This window comes from Chrysemys picta, chromosome 6, assembly GCF_011386835.1.
Source record: "Chrysemys picta bellii isolate R12L10 chromosome 6, ASM1138683v2, whole genome shotgun sequence".
In the NCBI taxonomy this organism is placed as follows: Eukaryota; Metazoa; Chordata; order Testudines; family Emydidae; genus Chrysemys; species Chrysemys picta.
The window spans coordinates 49389616-49409186 of NC_088796.1; the positions used below are offsets into that span (position 1 = coordinate 49389616).

The 19571-nt window shown below is 41.3% G+C and overlaps 1 long non-coding RNA gene across 5 annotated transcripts in view; it reads right to left on the reverse strand.

The window, feature by feature from the left end:
• LOC135972369 (uncharacterized) overlaps positions 1 to 19571 on the reverse strand; it is a 133882-nt gene that overhangs the window by 18774 nt on the left and 95537 nt on the right. The window contains exons 3-4 of one of the 5 annotated variants that reach the window (XR_010588800.1): positions 7127 to 7292; positions 1670 to 4339 (exon numbers count right to left, since the gene is read on the reverse strand). The exons of the other annotated variants lie outside the window; for them this stretch is intronic. This is a non-coding gene — a long non-coding RNA (uncharacterized LOC135972369). Of the gene's footprint in view, positions 1 to 1669; positions 4340 to 7126; positions 7293 to 19571 lie in introns of those variants that run through there. 5 annotated transcript variants of the gene reach the window in all.

The following is a 19571-nucleotide window of genomic DNA, read 5'->3' on the forward strand; positions in this document are numbered from 1 at the left end:
GCAGCTCGGCTCTTAAACAGAGCCGAAGAGTCAGGGGAGGAGCAGAGCCTCCGGCCAGGGCCCGTGGAGGGTCCTCTTTTTTTATTTATTAGATATGGTAACCCTAGTGTTATTGAGATGGGCTGATACTGCTTCTGTAGCTTTGGTTTACTTCTGAACATATTTGAGTGTCTGGCTGCCAGTAGTGAGGCTAGGTAATCTTACTGCTAGTGCAGCACACGCTGACTCGCTGTTAGACTAGAACTACCACATTCATGGTACTGCAGAGGAAAAACAGTCATTAAGAACTTTTAAAGCCTAATTAAGCAGGCGGCCTTCTGAGGAGAACAATAAAGGGCAGAATGTTAAAAGTTACAAGATTAAAATTAATCTGAATTTTCTTCTTTGAAAATACTGGCGTTGCTCCAGCTATCAAGGGTAGAATTTGGCCTGGGGCTTTTCCAGCAAGCTCAAAAAGAAGCAGACAGCTCCCTGGCACTAACTAGCAGACAAGTGTATTACTCATCCATTTCAGCACCCTGCAAAATCAAAGCAAGGCTGACATCAAAATCAGAAATCCTTCAGAGGGATGCTGGTCTGGTAGTTCAAATTCCAAATGCAGGTTGTGTCAAAACAGCATTTTCCAAAACCTACATGTTTGTTCGTTCCTAGTTTGTTCTACACATAGAATGTTTTTCATGGTTTATTTTAAAATTTTATTGAAAACAATTTATTGGCATATTTAAACTTCCCAGACAGTATTGGAAATAAATCCCAATACCATGCCATTATGTTACTCCATGAGAACTAGAAACTGAATGTTCTATTTTTCCATAGCAAATAGCTTTCAGTCTAAATGGCTCATTTTGGAATAAAACACTTAGGAAAGAAAGAAAGAAATATAAAGCCTCCATGAGGGAGCACAGTGTGTATGAGTCACTCTGTATCATCATCCATCTTGAACTAATTCTCATGGAGTGCCCTGAAAATGGGCATGGGCCCTACTGTTTAGATAAAGAGAGAGTACCTAGACAACAGCTTTGAAATTACATAGCTTTATATACACCACAAGAAGTGACTATTAAAAATACAACATTCAAAGGGTCCAGTCTTCTAAAATGCAGATTGCTCTCAACTTCCACTAAAGTCAATTCGCCCTTCCTCTTCTGAAAAATGTACACCAACTAAACACAAGGATTGCATTTTAGGCCAAACTCTGACTTCAATTACACCACAATGTCCTCTTTACTTCACTGGGTAACCAAGGCCAAAATTTTGCCCAATTATTCTTGTTCTCTAGTTCAGATATAATGGCAAGAGTTATATAGCTTCTCTTTTCTTTTGTTATGGTCACTTTTATACCCAGTGAAGTATTGACAACATCTTTAACTTGGATCTTTAGATCCTAGACTGATTTAGCTACCAACTCTTCTTTTCTGATCAATGCATATCATCCAGTTTGGCAAACTGAATCTTGGCTATGGGGAAAAAAAAAACAGTTTTGAGTATTTGAAATACAGTTTTTGCAAAGTGAGGTAGGCACAGAAGTACAGATAAGATAGAATTTGGTCCTCGGTTCTGCCAGTGTGAATCAGGGTATTTCATTGGAATGAGAAGGATTACTCTGTTTTCACTGGGGAAAATGAAAACAGAACTGGGCCACTAGTGCACAACTGCTCTTATCTTTAGATCCATAAGGCCATAAACTAAAACCGTCCTCATGAGATTAAAAATCAAACCATTTTTAATTAGTTTATTAACTTCATTTTTTCAATGTGATACACATTAGACACTCTTCTATATACTTGAAAGTCAAAGATAACTAGTCAAACTAACATCAGATCCAACAGAATCATTCAATAATTTACCTCCTTATACTGCCACTAGAGGTCAGACAATATAACGTCAGCATGAATACCGAAAAAAGTATTCCCTTTTCACTTCTGCCCATATTACACTTTCAAATATACCAAACAAGACACATGCTCTGGGCATAATTTTCCTCTTGCTTACACCAGTTTTACACCAGAATAATTCCAATGAGTTCAATTCTTCCCTCTTATCCACCCTATCCAATGCTATAGAATTCAGTGGGGTTGCATGAGGCCCAAGATGTTTACACTCCTCAATCTGTGTACACCATATAATCATTTATCAGAAAAATAAATAATGTAACTAAAATTTCAGGTTTCATGAAGATAAAAACTTTAATATGGATTAACTGTCAAGATGCAGAAGGTCATTTTTGACAGCTTCCCCCTAATTTGGGGTGGTGGTGACTTTTTTTGGGTGGGGGGGAGGAGGAGGGTTAGCTAGATATCAGCAAGAGCCTTGAAATGACTATACAGACCATTTTGATCTTTTCCTGAGTCAATTTTAATGATATCCCAGAGGACTGATGTCAGGATTTCTTATGATTGTAGCAGGTCATTCCATGTGATTTTGATTTTTTATACCCTCCAGGCATATGCATACAATCTAGGGTTATGTCCTGTGTAAGGGAACACTTCCATAATCCTGCCTTATACTCTTTTCTCCTAATCCTCCGCCACATCATATTTTGTAAGAGAGGAACACATCCTTTGCACTGCTGTTTTAGTTGCATTTTTGTATGTTATTTAGCACAGTCTAACACACATCTATACATTACAATGCGCACCACTTATCAGTTATACCAAACAAATAACCCCTCATCAATTCTGAGAGTTATTTTCTGGTCATTTTCAATTATCATTTTGAACCCTGATGGCATAAGAATAGGTTTTCTGATTTGCAGGTTTTTTTCCCCTCATATCATTTCCTTATGCACCACAGTCATGTTTTTCCTCAGAGAAAAACAACCTAGTAGCACAGACAGTTTAATAATATATTTTCTAGTTCAGTCCAAATGGTTCCTCTCCGGAGAACATACCCTCCTGCACCATGATCTCTCTCTAAAACCCAGACATTTTCATGTCATCGTGGTTCATGTTCTGGTCTCATTTGGAAATGCCAGGAATGTAATTAAAAAAAAATCAGGAGCACACAAGGATCTACACATAAGTTTCTTGTGTTGGTTTTAGAGCTGGATAGTTTATTCTGCCATCCTGTAAAGGAGAATGGTATTTACTTCTCCTATTTAATGCATGGAGATAAGAAAGAGGTCAAAAACTTTCTGATGGCACCTGTTCAAGAAAAAGGTACAAAACAGTAAAGCTTAGCTCCAAAACACATTTACTGTTCGTTCTAAGACTGCATTTATGCACATATGCTTTCTATCATGCCAGTAATTAATCCACAAGGACGGCAGTTAGTGTGATCATGATGCTGGGATAAAGTGGTAAAAACTTTCTATCAAAGATTATGCCCCCCCACCCAAAAGTTGCCCATTAGGGGCACGAGAATACAATAGGGGTACCCAGAAAAGAAACGAAATGAAGGTAACAGATACCTTCACAATGATGTCCTCTTTTTTTAAGCCTGTTTAGGACTCAATATGTCTAGAGCACTACACCAGAGCTGCTACACTGCTGCAGCACTTCAGTGTTGACACTATCTATGCCGATGGGAGGAGTTCTCCTGTTGGTGTAGGTAATCCACCTCCCTGAGACCAGACCCCATAATATCGCTTTAATGTGGATGAAGAAGCACCGTGCTTGTTCAGGTTTTTGGGTGGCTTATTTGGCTATAGTGAGATGTAACATGTAACTATCCATAGAACAGTCCATTTCCTCCTCACCAAACAAAAACCAAACAACTTCCTGTGTGGTGAGGATACGCCAGATTCCAATACTGGTCATGTACACTAGTCAATGGAGTAAAGTCAGTGGAGTTATTTTGGGTCCACACTAGTATAAATAAGATCAGTATTTGGCCCACTGTAAATGGCGATGCAATCAATACAGCTTGAGGTATTATACTTGATCTTAGCCAAAAGGCCGAGGAAAATGAACCTGTGCCTTTTAAATAGTTAGTGCTCAATAGAACTGCGGTAAAGTCCACAGAGACCCAACAGCCCACATATCATCTCAAAAGCTACAGTACATTTTTTAAAATGTTGGGACAATTCACTTTGCCAGGACCTTATACGTAGTGCACTAATAATCCCGTTGTGGTTTCTAAAGATAATGACAAACAGGATATGTATCTGCACATATTTTTCTCCTTGTGCTCAGATAGCTAACATATTATTCTGCAGTTTTCAAAAAGAGTACCAGTGACCATGTTTCAGCTCTATTCTGCTGACAGCATACAGGTGGTGTTTGTTCTGCAGGACACAGGAAGGTCATATACAGTATACTGGTTGCAAAGCAAGATACATGGCGATCAGCCTCCACATTACTGGAGTGGTCCAGAGGAAAGGTCTGCCCTGCGGGCAAGGCTAAAAAAGAAGAGAAAAGAAAAGTCAAGTCTCCATGCTTGAGAGCTGTGGAGCCGATCAAGGGTTGAGACGCTCATTTGAGTGAACCCTCCTACTGGCCATGTACCATATCTATCTGTTCTTGGTCTTGTGCTTTCCCCATAGTTGGACTATGCAGCGTACAGGAGTTAGCAGAACCCCAGGGCTGGAGCCTCCTTTCACAGTGCCAGGTGAGGCACAGACAGCTCAGTCAGCAAAAAATAAAAAACTAAAAATAATCATCTGAAGTGCTGGGTAACGGGGTCGTGTAGAGGAGAGGGGGGCAGAGAAGAGCAGTTTTCCTAGCCTTAATCTTAGTAAGATTGGTGGTTTCCTACCTCTGATTGCTAGAGAGAGAGATAGGAGACCCTCATAACCCTAATCACCACTGTGGATGCTGATCCCCATGTCAGAATGGGGAGCTCATTTACCACTCTCCTATTATGTGTAGTTTGGAGGATGGTAGGGCTTGTGTGTGATTTGTAACCCAATAATTCCCCCTCTTCACCCAGATTCACCTCAGTAATGGAGCTCAGCCCTCTATGACCCTTTTCAAGTTGATTTCCTGGCCATGACATTTTTAGCCATGGAAGAATCAATCAGTCCCCTGGACAGTATTGCAATGTACAGGGAAGTACATAGCCTGCAGATGTCATTCCCATGAGCCGATTGCTTGCTATGTAACTCTGGTCCTGGGAAGGAGGCAGGTTTGGAATGACTCAAAGCTGAAATCTCCATCATGCAGACACTTTCAAGAAGCAGCCCCTTGGGCTGTGTCTACACCAGCTGTTTTCCCCCTAAAATGTCTCACCATTGGACCATTACCGCTCCAATGATGGCAACACTAGTATAACAGGCAAGGCACAGAGCCTGCTGACATCTTTACCACCATATCATCAAGCCCTGTTCAGGCCAAGTCAAGACACCAGAATAACAGAGTGCTAGTAGCCACTGGCTCTTTGTCCACTCTAGAGTGGAGCTGCGCCAATGTTAGCAACAGTAGGAATTTTCAGAGAAGAAAGACTGGTTTGGACAAGACCTGTGTGGAAGAGTGTGTAACGACCATGGCTGTGTAGATCAGTCCACTAGAGGCCCTGAAGCTGCAGATGAGAATTTAACTGTGCATTCTGAGATCTGACTTACATGGGCCCTGATCCAACTCTCAATGAAATCAATGGAAGGACTCCACTACAGAGTCTTCTCCAAACACAGCTCAGACACAGGAGACTATCTGTCCCAAAGAGTTTGAAACAGTCTGAGTAAAAATTGCATCCCCTCACAATGAAGGACGTTTTATAACCTCACTTATTAGTTCTCCAGTCATCCATAAATTCTGCCAGGATAGACAAGACATGAATTTTTAATGTAAAAAAACAAGAAAAAGCAACACAGGTAACAGGCCCATTTTTCCCCCTTTGCTGGTCACCATTAGAAAAATGAAGCACTTTTAATTGTAAATTACTTTTAGTGTTGAGGTTGATCATTTAGATCCCATTCAGTTTGCAGATGGGAATCTTAAAAAATAGGATCTCTTATTATTAATTATTTGTATTACGTTAACATCCACCAGCACCAATCAGTTCCCTTGTGCTAGGTGCTGCAGAAACATGCAGTAAAATGACAGTGACTGCTCCAGCAAATGAAAAATTTTGGACATGACAAAATACAGCAGGTGGATGAAACAAACAGATGGGCAAGAGGGAGGACAAGGTAGCAATAATAGAAGTATGTGTTTGCATAGATCAGCTGTGTACATAGAGTAGCTCACCACTAAAGGCACATTAAAGATAGTATTGCACTTTTCAAGGGAGGAAGGATTTTCCTGATTTGCTTGGTCAAAATGGCTCTCTCCTGTATGATGATGGTTCCCGCCCTCTCCCCACTATGAAGATGGCTGAATTTCAGTGGGGCCAAACTATATCACATACTTTTCCCCAAGTGTTTTAGGATCCTATAGGATAAAAGGTGCTATATCAATATATTATTGTCAAATCCTAAGGATTTTATTTGGTTTTCCCGCCTCCACTGAGAGTTTGTCATACTATAAACTAAGTAAAAATCCACTTAAGAATTCTGTATTTGACTCATTACTTATTAACTTAATAAATTATTATTAATTATTAATTAATTATTATTATTAACAGAAGCACCTTCTCTATGGGGAAAATATCTTTCTCCAGGAACTGATTGAAAATTAGCAAGCCTTAATATATTTCATGCATGAGTTGCTTATGTAGCTGTATATCAAAAGGAAAAACAAATATATTGACTAGCTCCTCTTAAAATTGCATTTGAGAGTTATTGCTTAACAGAAGACTTTGGCTAATTTTTTTTAATTAACTCCCAGTTATGGGTTTGACTCCTGTTTCAAATCTTCTGACAGGGATTCAGAATGATCGGTCTGTGAGGATTGTATCTAAAGCTTGTTACACAAGGAGAGACCCAGAAAGGAATTGCTTTTCCTATTATAAATGCAATCCAGCCCCACCCCCACTCCCTCAATCAGATACTGCCTTCTGATCTTTTGTAAGGAGTCTTCTTATTCAAATAGATAGAAACATCTTTGCAGCTCTGAAATATGAATGGCTAGGAAGATTTCTCCTTCAGGTCAGATACATACTTGGGTCCCAGTCCTGCAGACACTTAACACATGTTTAACTTTAAGTACATGCACAAGTGTTTGTAGGATATGGGCCATATGGTAATATAAATATCACATATTCAAACCTATATAGAATATAGGGATTCCCAGACATGCCTCATTCTCACCGTGAAGCTATTGTGTAAGTTCATTCCCACCTCCATCTTTTCTCTCATATCCTCCTACTCCTCTGCTCTATCCAAGCCCTTCAGTTTACTGCTCCTTTGGGCCTCTCAACGCCTCCTCTCATGTATACTAGTTTTACTCTGGTGGAACTCAGTTGACTTCAAGGGTCTGTGAAATGAAACAATCCATTTTCAGTGTGTTAGCCCAGAATTTTTTTAAGAAATAAGACATCACTTTGGCATGAACTAGTGCCGTAGTGCAAAATTATCCAAGCCAGATATGTCTAAACACTATTTGCAAGGTCAAATTTTTCTCCCTTTTTTTGTTTAGATAATACGGACACCAAATTCTGCCCTTACTTTACATCCACACCACCTCATTGAGCCGTAACTAGCTATTTTTGCGCCTGGAGGCAAGAATATAAAATTGCGCGCCCACCCCCCCTTGGCTCCTCCGGTCGCACCCCCCCCCCCCTTGGCTCCTCCAGGCGCGCCGTGGCCATGCTGCACCCCCCCACGCTTCTCCAGCTGTGCCCCCCTTGGCTCCTCCAGCCACACCATGCCGTGCCCTCCCTTGGCTCCTCCGGCCGTGTCCCCGCCTTGGTTCCTCCAGATGCGCTACCCCCCCCTTGGCTCCTCCGGCCACGTTGCAGCCATGCTGCGCCCCCCTCCCGTCTTGGCTCCTCCGGCCGTGCCGTGCCCCCCCACCCCCTCCTCCAGCTGCACTGCGCCCCCTCCCCCCCGCCTCACTCCTCCGGCCGCGCCGCGCCCCCTCCCCCCGCCTCACTCCTCCGGCCGCGCCGCGCCCCCTCCCCCCGCCTCACTCCTCCGGCCGCGCCGCGCCCCCTCCCCCCGCCTCACTCCTCCGGCCGCGCCGCACCCCTCCCCCCGCCTCACTCCTCCGGCCGCGCCGCACCCCTCCCCCCGCCTCACTCCTCTGGCCGCGCCGCACCCCTCCCCCCCTCGCTTTTTTTTTTTTTTTTTGCTTGGGGCAGCGGCAAAAAAGTTAGACCCAGCCCTGCGCTCCCAGCCCCACCTCAACTCTGCTCCGCCTCCGCCTCCCTGGGTCTGAGCGCGCCACCGGTTGTTTCTCTGTGCTCCCAGCCTTCCCGTGCGAACAGCTGATTCGTGGGAAGCGGGGGCTCGAAGAAGCAGAGTGGGGCGGAGCGTTCAGGGGAGGAGGCGAAGAGGAGGTGATTGCGTCCCTCCCCTTTGTGCGCCCGAGGCAAGTGCCTCACTCGCCTCGCCTTTGTTACGGCATTGCGACGGGGTTCCACTTGGTGTAAGTTAGAGCCTATGTTGCCCCATGTTGTGAATTTACTATAAGCATAACAAGCTAAAAGGATAGACAGTCTGAGGTTGTAGGATCTTTTCCACAGTAACCCTCTGTGATGGGATCCCCGGGGTGCAGCCTGGGACTGTGGGACTGCTGTGCCCCCTTAACTCTCCCCAGCCTGGGCTGTCTTTCACAATGCCTTGCTAATGACCAACAGCAAACGCCTCCAGGTGCAGTTATCACTCAGCACTACCGCATGTGGAGACGCCCGCTCAACCATATTGCATGAATGCTCCCAGAGCCACTCATGAATCACACAGGGAAAGGCACCAGATGCTACCAGCAGAAAGCTGATATTCTTTTTTGGTGGTTCGGGTTCTGTAGTTTCCGCAACTGAGTGTTGCTTTTTTAAGACTTCTGAAAGCATGCTCCACACCTTGTCCCTCTCAGATTTTGGACGGCATTTCAGATTCTTAAACCTTGGGTTGAGTGCAGTAGCTATTTTTAGAAATCTCACATTGGTACCTTCTTTGCATTTGCTCAAATTTGCAGTGACAGAGTTTGTAACTCAAACTACATGTGCTAGGTCATCGTCCGAGACTGCTATAACATGAAATATATGGCAGAATGTGGATAAAACAGAGCAGGGGACATACAATTCTCCCCCAAGGAGTTCAGTCACAATTTTAATTAATTAACGCACTATTTTTTTTAAACAATCATTAGCATAGAAGCAAAGACAAACTAATTTGTCTTAGCGATTGACTGAACAAGAAAGTAGGACTGAGTGGACTTGTAGGCTCTAAAGTTTTTTTTAAAATTTTGTTAAATAACTGCACTCAAAAACAAAACAATCTACATTTATAAGTTACACGTTCACAATTTAGATTGTAGTACAGTACTTGTATGAGGTGAATTGAAAAATACTATTTCTTTTATCATTTTTACAGTGAGCACTATACACTCTGTATTCAGTATTGTAATAGAAATCAATATATTTGAAAATGCAGAAAAACATCCAAAAATATGTAATAGATTTCATTGGTATTCTATTGTTTAAACAGTGAGATTAACTGCAATTATTTTTAAATCGCAATTTGAGTTAATCGCATGAATTAACTGCGATTAATCAATAGCCGTACTTTATATGCAATATCACAATTATACACAGATGAGGAATATGGGAGGTTACAGGGTGCTCCCCCAAGGTTCAGAATCATCATCAGTGATCACCTTCCATACCAAGCAACCCCTGCTTTGAGAGTCAATAGAGGAGAGCTCCAGGAATCCTAAAAGAATTGTGGGGGCATGAGGCCTCTGGCAGATGTGTGGGGATCTCATAGGAACCTGTACCCCTAGCTGGAGCCCTCACTTCCCCTGCACCCCAATGCCCTGCCCAAGCCCAGAGCCTTCTCCTGCACCCTGAACCCCTCATTTCTAGCCCTATCCCAGAACCCGTATCACCCTCCATACCCCAGCCCTGTGAAAATGAGCGAGTGAGTGAGGGTGAGGGACAGTGAGTGATGGAGAGAGGGGGGGGATGAAGTGAGCAGGGGTTGGGCCTCGGAGAAAGGATGGTGAAGGGGCGATAAATTTGTCATCCAGATTTCTGCTCCTGACTTTATTTATAGGGTCACAAAACATTCATTCTCTTCAATTACTGTTGATACCTCCCACTTGGCCCAGGAAACAGCATTTTCTAAACCTGACACTAAAATCTTTTATTTCTACACAGTGTGGCATTAAAAACTCAACATTCGCTGCCCCTGAACCTACAGTAACAGTGGTATCTCTTACACTAGTATACAAGTATCAGAGGGGTAGCCGTGTTAGTCTGGATCTGTAAAAAGCAACAGAGAGTCCTGTGGCACCTTTAAGACTAACAAGATACAATAGCCATTGTGCTGTAGAAGCTGTTGAGTTTTTAATGTCTCTCACTGGAAACTCTTAATTTAATTTTTATCAGGCATAATCTGTGAATCCTGTGCAGTGTCAGCTGCTTCTACAGCTCTAAACGTTTAAGGACATATTGTCAGCTGTAGCCACTAAACCCACACCACCAAAATCATGAATGAAACTGGTTTGTGTGAAAACCTGTATTTCTATATGCAAAGGGTATTTGTATGCGCAACTTAGGTAGTTGTTACAACCCTACTATTCTGCTTTCATGCACATACAGATAAAGGCTAAGCTTTACATGTGCAAATGGATACAGGCACAACATATGCACATATGAAATCAAAGAGCAGTTTGAAGCTCACTGATGATTTGACCTTTGATGATAGCAGATTTCAGTTCCCAGGCAGAAGTGCACAAGCAAAGAGAGGGGAAAGGACTGCCATCATAGTTATTTCAAAAATATGCACTTTAAATGAATCTACCTTGCTGAAGTCAGACTATAATTTAAGCATTGAGATAGTGAGGCTAACATTTCAAAGTTAAGATATTTTTGAAGGAAATATAAACTACTGCTAACCCAACTGAAAGGCACTGGACAAAACTAACATTTTTGAAAAGCCAGAATGGAAAGATAGTAACATTTTTCTATTAACACAGCTCTATTTGGGTCATATAACTGATCAAATATTTGCAGCACCATGCAAGATTCCCTGCTTGATAAAAAGCAGATAACCTCTAGACTAAAATTAAGAAAATGCCAGTCATAGCAAGCTCAAATAATCAGGATTGGAGCCAGTTCTACAGTAACTAGCTTGAAAGCCCTCTCCCACTCATCACCTGTTATGCCACCTCAACTCACCCTGGATTTTACAAAGATATTTTTGGTTCCTATCTGAGCTATCTTACTGTTCAAAGTCTCTGTGAGGGGAGGGGATGTGGGGAAGCATGGTGCTTTTAGTTGTCCCTGGAAGGCACATAGATGAAAGATGTCCCTTCTAAGTAAGAACTTCTGCCATTGTGGTTTCAAACCACTGTGATACAACAGAGGCTGACAGGCTTAAGGTCTTTCTCATGGTTCTTCAGAGATGCTAGTTGAAAAGCTGCTTTTTTGAAGCTTTTTGTTATCTGGGCTTGCTTCCAGTATTTACATTACTTTACCAATATCTGTTCTATATTGTCTGTCACAGAGGTTCAGATACTGTACACTGTATTTTATAGCCCTCCTGTTTCCTTTTAACTTATGACCTTTACCGAGAATGAATGCATTTGTCTGCAGACTGTCAGTAGAAAGGGTTGAATCACGTGGATTTGGCATCAGTAGAAAGTGCTCAGTTGCTTTGTAATCCCCTCTTTGGGTTATTTAAAAAGAAAAAAAAATGATAGAAAATAAGAAATGCAGGAGATTAGAAAGCTTACTCTGAGCCTTTGCTCCTGAACCACCAAGCAAATTTTAAAGTTTGACCAAAATTTTTAAAAAGTAAAACAAGGTAGTCTGAAAAGGGATTTCATTATATCCATTGCACATGCTTCTTGATTTCTTTTATCATAAAAATAGCTCCCCAGCCCCCATCTATACTGCTCACACAGGCCGTGATTCTAATTGTATCTGCACGTGTACAACCCTATGCTCACCTTGAGCCCCAATGAATTACAGGACTGGGTCCACTATCTGTTTCATAACATTTAGGTTAAAAAAAAAAAAAACACACACAATTTTGCTTCTCTCTCATTGTTTCAATGAAATCTATCAGATTTTTGTGCTACACCCATCATTGTAGCACTGCATCTGAGCACCTTGAAACAGGAGTCAGGTTAAAAATCACATTAAAAATACTCATATACATAACTAAAAGCACCTTCAGTTATTAAAAGTGTGTGAAAGGGTCAAATTTCAGAAAGTGAGGCTAATGGTCCCTTTGTAAAAGTGAGCTTGTACAGTAACTGCTTGCCTGCATTTGTTCACAGTTGTACATGCAAATTAGGCATATCTAAGTGATGAAAGAGGTCAGGAGAGCTGGCAGTTTCTGAAGGAGAGAATATTAAAGGCACAACTGCAAACTATCCCGATGTGAAGGAAAGAGAAGATGATTAGTAAAACACCAATATGGCTGCATCAGGAACTCTTTAATGATCTGAAAAATCAAAGAGGAACCCTACAAAAAATGGGAACATGGAGAAAATTGAGAAGGATAAGTGCAAGAGAATGACAAACACGTAGGGATAAAATTAGAAAGGTTAAGGCACAAAATTAATTACACCTAGTAAGGGACATAAAGAACATCTGCTTATTGCCTTTTAAATACATTAGGAGCAAGAAAAAGATGAAGGAAAGTGTAGATCCCCTACTAAGCAGGAAAGGAGAAATAACTGATGACATCAAGAAGGCTGAGGTTTTTGGTGCATATTTTGCTTCAGTCTTCACTAAAAAAGTTAATGGTGACCATATACTCAACACAATATTGACAACAAGGGGAAGGAACAGAACAGGGAAAGAAGGTTGAAGAATATTCAGATAAGTTAGATGTATTCAAGTCAGCAGGGCCTGATGAAATTCATTCTAGGTACTTAAGGAACTAGCTGAAACAATCTCAGAACATTAACACTAGCAACTATCTTCAAGAACTCATGGAGGTAGGTGAGGTCCCAGAGAACCGGAGAAGGGCAAATGTAGTACCTATCTTTAAAAAGGGGAACAAAGAGAACCCGGGAAATTATAAACAGGCTTAATCTGCAGCAAGGAGAACTTAGGTTAGATATTAGGGGGATGGAAATCTTTCCATTTCTAAGGGTAGCAAAGCTCTGGAATAGGCTTTGTAAGTAGGATGTGGAATCCCCATCACTGGAGGATTTTAAGAACAGGTTGGACAAACACCTGTCAGAGATCGTCTAAGGTTTCCTTGGTCCTGTGACAGGACAGGGGGCTAGATTTAATGACTTCTCAAGTTCCCTTCCAGCACTACATTTCTATGATTCTATGCCTTGAAGTGTTTATATCACTTATATTTGGATAAAAATATATAATTGCATGTATTAAATATATATGTGTTTAATCATATTGAATTCAACCAAGTTATTGAGTTCAGTTATATCTTTTGTCAGCAAGTTTCATAGGTTAATTGTTGTACACCACATAAAAGTCTTTGAATTCTCTTTTCAGTTTTAAGTGGCAAGATTAATGTAGATAAAGTTGTTCAAAATTAAAAAGAAACTGCTTCTCTAAGAAAATTGTATATATCTTTGATCGGTGTAATTATTTCTCGGCCCTTGCATTGCAGCTGAAATTGTTCTCTCCTTTTTTTTTGGTCATCGCACTGACCATGCACTTCTGGGCAGACACATCTTAATCTAAAAAGCCGTCATAAATATCCCAGGTTCAGATTTGAATTGCATTAACTGGAAAAGGCAGATCTCTCAAATGTGATACTCCAACAATCAATATATTTTCCTTTCAGAACTGGAGAGAGACACCCAGTCCCTCTTTTCCCCCCCAAGAGAAGGCAGGAAATCTTGCAACATAAAAGGAAACCACATAATCTGCATGCTCAGGACATCGATCGACATTGCTTCCTCCCTTGGCAAAATCATCCATGCCACACTATTGTTGCAGGTACTATACATAGACTGTTTTTGGCAAGTTAATTCAAATAGCATAGGCTGAACATGGTATGCTCACCAGCCATCTTGCTGGTTTAATACAATTGAAATGTGCCAAACCTACATCAATCACTTGTCCAATTTCCTTTAGCTCTTTCCTGGTTATGAGACTATAGTGTTTATTTAATGATGCGTTTCAGTGTTTTCTAATTTAGAAACAAAGGATTTCCCCCCCGCCCCCAGTACATCAAGAACAGACTTCCATTTTGGTTCTTGTCTTCTTGCTGTGTAGCTGCTATTACAGAATTGCCACTGCGGACATCTGGTCATGCCAAGTTCTCATTATGAGGCATTTTGCTGCATTAAACTTGTTGCAGGATATTTTGTCAGTGACAGCTGGTCACAGACATTTCCTCTCTAGCAGCATATATAATGGGGCATGGATTTATTATTTTGAACTCCAGGCCCCACAGATACCAACACAGATAACATTTCGTTGCCATTATGATTCTGCAGCTTATCATACAAGATTCCTGCAATAAAATTTGACTTGAGAGCATTAGCGGGGGGGGTGGGGGGGGGGATCTCTGGTTTCAAGTGTAGGAGCTATACCTTCTGCTCTAAGAGAAGAGCTTTAATCAAAATAATTGTCAAAGCAAGTTATTTATTCTTAAACACATCAGAATGACAGTTTTGCTTTTCAGTGATGCCATAGACAAGACTGATTACATGTTTCATTTTTTTCCCTTTAAGTCTTTGGTCCTGATTATTTCACATGTGGGGTTTGGCAAATGTGCCTTGCTCTTTAATGAGGGATATAATTGCTTGGAAGCCTCATTCCATCTTTTCCTTTGCAGTTCATATGATCAGTACATATCTCTAAATACAAAAAAAAGTTAGCAAGTGAAAATGCTGAATTAAGATCAGTGTCGCTTTTATTCTTAGCAGCCTTTATCACCTACGCTATGGTCTGGCATACTGGAGACTCAATGAAATCTAATTGAGCATTAGTACAGGCAGAGCATCCAGTACAATTACTCATGCTAACTGCCAGAATAATTCCCCCACACTCTACTCCAGCAACCTGCAGTCCTAACTAAATCACTGTTGAAACCCAATGGGAGTTTTGCTAGGTGAAGGATCCCAGGATTGGGTCCACAGTGACTCAGTCAGAAGAAACAACAGCAGAGACATTTGATTTTTTAATTTTTTTTTTTTTTAAAACATAGAAAGGAGGACAGGCAAGTACAAGACATTTCTTACACATTTAACAAAGTCCTATGTGTTTTTTTTTTTAAATTGTGTTGTGTTCTTACCAAAGCTGTGGGTAGCATTTAGTGTCAAAAATTGCAGAGACTGTTGTAAAGCAGTTCAGGGGTGGGATTTTTGGCCATTGATCTATAAATGAAATTATCTACCATATTCAGGCCTGCTCCTGCAAATCATTACTCCCATATGGAGTTCACTGGATTCAAAAGAACTCATCTAGGAATTGAGCTTTTATTAGAATTTTTTTAAAACAATTTTACTCCCCCTTCCCCAAGGCAAATAGAATATAAAAGTGAACATAAACAAGAATCCTCATATTATACACCATAGTTTACTGAGGGGCAAATTCTATCCACTTCCCTCACAGCGGGGTCTATCGATTATGCTATGCAAGGCAGAGACAGGATTTGGGCGGCCACAGGGATGTAAACCCCTGTACAGTGCAGAACCCACAGCAGCTGGGGAGGAGAACAAGGGCAGGGCCAGAGAATCAGTTATTCTGAGGGCTTGCCTTTCTTCCCCCCCCTATAAAATCCAAACCTAGAACCAGATCAGAATTTTGTCTTTATCAAGGAGTGGCCCAAAAACCTAGATCTGAAGCGTAGATCCAAATTTTGCAACTTGAGCCTGTCTCTGGTTATAATTCACATTTGTTTATAATTAGAAGATTCTGTCAGTGTCTTCAGATAGTAAGCATGGTCTTACTTCAGTTTATTGCTTCCAATAGAGGAATATTTCCATGTGGTTCTCTCTAACCACTAATATTTCAAATCTGAATATTATTTTTCCCCTTTAAGTCAGCTAATTTTTGTATTGCTATAATTTATCAGAACTATTCACTGTTTTTAATTAGCAGAGGATAGATATGCCTATCAACACAAAACCGTTGATATCCATGAGAATCAATAGCAGAAAAATGAACTTCAAGATTCCTCTCTCGTTAAGAAAATAAATGGCAGTCTCAGAAGGCAGTTATTCAGCATTATCTGTGAAACATTGCTGCTAATTCACATGAATTGTTTGCACACTAAAGTATTAAATGCAGGTAGATTAATGTTTAAGAAGATGGGGATCCCCCCCCACACACACACACACCCCCCTTCAAATCAGTTTCTCTTTCTAACCTAGCCCAAATAGATCTGCTGGTACCCACTCTAGAAGAGAGAGTTGCTGCTGGTTTGCAAAAACACACACCACCACCACACACAATCCCCACAAAATACTCATTAGAAGGGTGTCAGACTAGGACTGAGCAAGTATATTAGGGGAATTATGTTTGCCTACACCAGCCAGAGTTGAGTTTACCAAACTGCATCCAGGACATGCAGCTGTTTCCTAGGACATGCTTGCTTTCATTGCAATATTGAGTCCGTGCATATTAAATGCAACTGGGGATTCCCCTGGTGTAAAGGAATTCCCAGGTGACAGAGCTACAACTCACCCCATCCTCCACCATTTCCAGTATAAGGAGTGTGACTGGAATGTGCTGTGCTCTGGTGGTCAGGGTCTGCCACAGCAGACCTTGGAGGCCATTGAAAGAGGCCCTGGAGACTGGGGAAGCACAAATCATTTTTATTCTCTCCAGTTGAACCTATACCAAGCACAGTTTGGCCAGACACAAAGACAGACTCAAAGAGAGCAAACTGCTTCCCTGCAAACCTAAAATAGTGTGCAGCCCCAGAATTCACAGATGTTTGGATCTCAGCTTTAGTCTCAGGCTCATTTTGACACTAAAATAAGTAACACCACTAATTAGTCCTTTAATTCCTGTGATTCCTACTTCATCTCGTCTAGGTCTTTTATCAATTTATTGTTTGAGAAAGTTAATACAGGGTCCACTTGGTTATGTGGAACACCACAGTATAGCTGTTAGCTCAGGGTGGCACTGATAATGCTGCTTGCCATTCTGGAAAGTATTCTTCTAATGAACTCTCACCAAGCAGACACAGAAACATAGGACTGGAAGGGACCTTAGAGGTCTTCTAGTCCAGTCCCCTGCACTCATGGCAGGATTAAGTATTATCTAGAGCATCCCTGACGGGTGTTTGTCTAACCTGTTCCAATCATGGAGATTCCACATCCTCCCTAGTCAATTTATTCCAGTGCTTAATCACCCTGACAGTTCGGAAGTTTTTCCTAATGTTCAACCTAAACCATCCTTGCTGCAATTTAAGCCCATTATTTCTTGTCCTATCCTCAATGGTTAAAGAGAACAATTTTTCTCCCTCCTCCTTGTAACAACCCTTTATGTACTTGAAAACTGTTATGTCCCGTCTCAGTCATCTCTTCTCCAGACTAAACAAACCCAATTTTTTCAGTCTTCCCTTTTAGGTCATGTTCCTAGACCTTTAATCATTTTTGTTGCTCTTCTTTGGACTTTCTCCAATTTCTCCACCTCTTTCCTGAAATTTGGCATCCAGAGCTGGACACAATACTCCACGCTGATTAGGCCTCAGCTGGAGTAGAGCAGAAGAATTACTTCTTGCGTCTTGCTTACAACACCATCCCAGAAGGATGTTTGATTTCTTTGCAACAGTGTTGCACTGTTGACTCATATTTAGCTTGTGAGCCACTATGACCCCCTCAGATCCCTTTCTGCAGTACTCCTTCCTAGGTAGTCATTTCCCATTTTGTATGTATGCAATTGGTTGTTCCTTTCAAAGCGGAGTGTTTTGCATTTGTCCTTATTGAATTTCATCCTATTTACTTCAGACCATTTCTCCAGTCTGTCCAGATCATTTTGAATTTTAATCCTATCCTCCAAACCCTCTCAGCTTGGTATCATCTGCAAATTTTATAAAAGTGTACTCTCTATACCATTATTTAAATCACTGATGAAGATATTGAACAGAACTATACCCAGAACTGATCCCTGTGGGACCCCACTCGATATGCCGTTCCAGGTTGACTGTGATCCACTGATGATTACTCTCTGGGAATGGTTTTTCAACCACCATATAGTAGCTCTATCGAGATTGTATTTCCCCAGGTGGTTTATGAGAATGTCATATGAGACAGTATCAAAAGCCTTACTAAAGTCAAGATATACCAAGTCTACTGCTTCCCCCATCCACCAGGCTTGTTACTCTGTCAAAGAAAGCTATTAGGTTGGTTTGACATGATTTGTTCGCGACACATCCATGCTACTTTATTATCTTCCAGGTGTTTGCAAATTACTTAATTATTTGCTTCATTATCTTTCCAGGTACTGAAGTTAAGGTGACTGGTCTGTAATTCCCCGGGTTGTCCTTATTCCCCTTTTTATAGATGGGCACTATATTTGCCCCAGTCCTCTGGGATCTCTCCTGTCTTCCATATTATAGAACTGTAACATGCACCTCTAACTCAAAGAGCTTGACAGTGGGACCCAGAGTAATAGACATGATACATCCATCTTTTGCCCTGCTTTCTTGTGTTCTTTCATATTTAGCCTAGATTGTAATTTCCTTGGGGCAGGGACCCTGAGGTTTATTCTCTCTGTAAAGCACTAATGTGTATCTAGAGCAGTATATATACAAATATTAAATAATAAATATAACAAAATAATTTTGCTTTTCCACTTTGTTTGGCTAAGCTTTGTTAATGACTAAGGGTTCAGCCCTGCAAAACGCGGAAACAATGAAAGCAGAGTTCTCTCAGCTGTGGGCTAGGAAAACGAGATTTCAAGGAGAGAATAACGTCTGCACACACAGAAATAATGCAAGACCTTACAATAATGCAGTTTTTGGGGTAGTTTCCCCAGGATGTAGTAAAGTGGAATATAGACCCAGACAGATTTTTAAACAGTAACCATAAAAGCCTCACTTCTCCCTTTTGTGTTAAGAATGCCTGCATTTGTCATTAGTGCAGTTGCAGTCAAATAGGGAAATGAAAATCAATCCATAATTTGCCTGAACAATACAGTCAGTGATAGGGCACTATGCTGTGCAGGGAGGGACTCTTGTTGAGCTCAGAGAGGGAACAAGCCAGAAACACTGACTCACTACAGCTGCAGAAATGCTGAGATAGCGGCTTGCTCCTGAGGAGCAGTGAGCGCATGAGGTTACAGAGCAGTCAAATGAGTAGTACAACAAGGCCTGTTACAGTATTTGTGTTCTGTAATGCCCTTTGGATTTACAACAAATCGTTTCCAAGACATAAAACACACTATTTCCACACAAGGTTTTTCCATGTGCAATTTTTGATTAAACTTGAATTCTTTCCAAGGTTCCCCCCCCGCTGGCATGCAGATTTTGCAAATACATCTATGCTTATGTAAACTCATTCCAGATTAAGAGTTAGGCCAACAGAGAATGCTTATGAAAATCCCAGCCTTAAATGTTAAACACATTCATGTTATGCACTTTGAGCCTCTCAACAGCCCTCCGGGATAGAGAAGTTTTATTGCAGGCATTTTGCAGCGGGGGAGTT